At 33.0% G+C, this 3,244-nt stretch overlaps 1 long non-coding RNA gene across 1 annotated transcript; it reads right to left on the bottom strand.

The window, feature by feature from the left end:
- Positions 1–1,463: 1,463 nt before the first annotated feature.
- On the bottom strand, positions 1,464–2,664 carry LOC107911453 (uncharacterized). The gene is made up of 3 exons (XR_001687889.2): positions 2,418–2,664; positions 2,301–2,342; positions 1,464–2,199 (listed from the first exon to the last, which is right to left on the bottom strand). It is a non-coding gene; the product is annotated as an uncharacterized lncRNA (long non-coding RNA).
- Between the last annotated feature and the right edge of the window lie 580 nt (positions 2,665–3,244).

Here is a 3,244-nt window from a genome sequence, read left to right as displayed (position 1 = left end):
TTGTAAATAACTTCAATTAACACCAAGTGCTTTCTTTTACACAACAAATCAATAAGAACAACAGAAGAACACATGCAACCCCAAATCCCCCTTAAAAACGCATCTTTTCCTTTGATTAATTAATGCTTTTAACAATTTAAACCCAAAATGAAACAACTTCCAATTCCCTGTTAGAACGAACCAACAAAGCCTATATACTTAATCATGAAGTAAAGAAAAAAAAAAGAAATCACCCACTAATAAAAAACATAAAGGTCTTTTTTTTAAAATGGTGCAATATAAAACCAAAAGAGCTAAAAACCTCAGTAAATGAATGATATTAAGTTATTAACATACAAGGAATTAGAGACTAGAAACTCAATCACTGGAACCAGTGTGCATATTTCTCTTTCCCTCCACCTCTCTCAAACTCACGAAAGAATGCATATTTCTCTGCTCTGGTATGATCCCATTATCATTATGCAACATATATATATATATATAAACCTCACTACCAACTAAAATTGAAAAGAGCACAGAACAACATATGTATATCGACTCTCCTACACATTTTCTGCCAAAAAAAGGCATTTTTATTATATCAACAGTGTGCAAACCAAATTTATTTTAGTAACTTTACATGATATCATAGGTTTCTACATGTGTCTGTAGCTGGTTAAACTATTTGTTTCAAAGAAAAGTTATTTCCTTTTGCTTAGAGTTGAAACGCAAAAAAAGGCAACTAATAAATGTATGTCCTAATTTCATCGGAGGAAATTTTGACAATGTTTCAAGACAGACATGCCTATGAAAAACAAACATAGGCAAAAAATACAGCTGAATAAATGCAAATTATCAATTCTTTGTCTCAATCAATTGGGGCATGATCCAGAATTGAAAACCAATAAAGCACATATTTGAATCAACATGCAGTGGCATCTATGCCAACACTTCATAACCACTCAACCACTCAACCATTTTGCTTATATCTAATGAAAATGCTAATCAGCCTCGAGACAATGGATTGAAAGAATAACATCATGAAAACAAATGCAAAACCAACCTTGCAAATCAAAAGGTCTTCTGTCTTTAAAGAATTTTCCTTCTAGCTCCTCCTGAAAGGAAATAAGATAACTTTCTCACACTCCAGACCAGAAGGTAAATAGCAAGGCAATAAAATTAAGAGAAAAGCAACGTCTTAAAGACGAGTCATATAGCAATGAAGAGGCCCATAAGTGAAAGGGAGCAAAAGAGAAAAAGGGGATATTAAACACAGAAGAAAGGCATGGAATTATTTTACATGCTTTCAGTCACAAATTATATTGCTAAAAAATGCAGTAGAAAGTACAGTAATAAAGTATAAATTCAAAAGTTCCATTTATAAATGTGAAACTGAAACCGCAATGATCAAGTAATCCTTTAATAGTATGCTGTGCAGATATTGTTTCCTAAGCTAAAGAAGTTGAAACTATCCTCAATTGGCATTGAAAGAATATGGCTTCCCCAAGCATTTTGCTCAACTCAAAATTTGACAAGCTTGATCATTGAGGGTTGCGTCAACATAAAGCATGTGGTATCCGACTCCATGATTAAATATTTGCAGTAGCTCAAATGCTTGGAAGTAAGTGAATGCAAATGCATGCAGGAGATAATATCAATGGAGAAGCAGATCGAAGAAGCATTCTAAAACAGAGGATTAATTTGCTTCCCTCGATTGAACTCCCTCAAATTGAAAGATCTTCAGAAACTCATTGGATTTTTCTATGAAGATTATACTGTTGACTTCCCAGCCTTAAAGATTCTTGAGATAGAAAACAGTCCAGACTTGAAGGCATTCATCCATAAATCTATCGACAAAGATAACCCTACTGGTGGAGTTTTGTTCAACGAAAAGGTACTGTTTTTAACGCAGTGAATTGTACCTTATTTCCATTTCTCTTGTTATAATTAACTCTTCTAATCATTTCTTCAACAGACATGAATACTGACATCAACTATATTACTTCTATTAAATTCACCATCTCTAAACAACATAAATTCAAGGATTAACTAAACATAACAATAAAAAGAATTCAAAACCCCAAAAAGAACAAATCTTGCAGAGACCCAAAATTAAAAAAAAAAGGAAACATGATTACATATGGCTTGTAAATTGAAGGTTTAGTTGACCTGTAATGAATATGGATTTCCTTTGAAATAAATTGAAGCCTTGAGTGGAGCCTGGAAAGAAGCAGAAATGGCGATAATTAGGCGCAGGCAAGGCAACCAAGAAGAGGAATAAATTAGGAGGAATGGAAAGCTTAAAAACCCAAAACACTAACCTGTAAATGACCAAATCCGGGCACAGTGCGATGAAGAAGAAGCTGTAATCAGAAAAGGGGAAACCGATTACATGCAGAATCAGCAGAGTGAAACAAATCTGGAGGGGATTAACTTACCAACAAGGAAATCGGCAGAGGCTAGAAGGAACAGAAGAGAAACGGGGAAGCAGATGGGAGGGTATAACAGGGATGGTAAACCTATGCGGCGCCTAATCTGAGCAAATGGGGTGTATTAGAAATCGGTGGATTTCACCGATTAGGTTAGTATTGCATTATAGGCCTAATAGAAAAACCATGAACCAAACAACGACATAGAGGCGTCTTAAGTGGGCCCCACCGATAACCAATACACCCAACCAAACATGTTATATCATGTGGTAGGCAAAAAGTGTCAAATAACTACAGTTTATGAAATAAATAATTCCCATTGACTTTTGATTAATTAAAATTTTATATTTTTTTATATAAATTTTGAATATGCTGTTATTAAAAATATGTTATGATATTCGTATTTCAGTTTTATGCAATATTTTAATTATTATTTTATTTCATATAATGATATTGCGTTTTGTTGGAAATGAAAACTATATTCCAACTTCCCTATGCTATGCTATTGGCAAATTGGTTTCGACCCAGTTTGTCTCTTTATTCTTACTTAAAACAAACAACATACCAACCCAATATTGTTTGAAATCATATATTATGTAATATTAAAAAATTAACATATGCCGACTGTGTCTCAACTTGATTGATTAGTATAGACATTGTTGTCAATGCAGGAGAATGTAGAGTCGAGTGTGCAGAAGCGCATTATCCTTATATTTATGAGTTGGGAAAAGGCTATGAGTAGTTCCAAGCATTGTTCAAAAAAAATTGAATAGTGAACGAAATTTTCATAAATAAATTATTAATTACATAAATATATAATAATAAATAAAAAGAAT

The sequence above is a fragment of the Gossypium hirsutum genome, chromosome D11 (assembly GCF_007990345.1).
Source record: "Gossypium hirsutum isolate 1008001.06 chromosome D11, Gossypium_hirsutum_v2.1, whole genome shotgun sequence".
Classification (NCBI taxonomy): Eukaryota; Viridiplantae; Streptophyta; class Magnoliopsida; order Malvales; family Malvaceae; genus Gossypium; species Gossypium hirsutum.
Note: the sequence above shows the minus strand (reverse complement) of the source record. Positions and strands in the feature narration are given on the sequence as shown.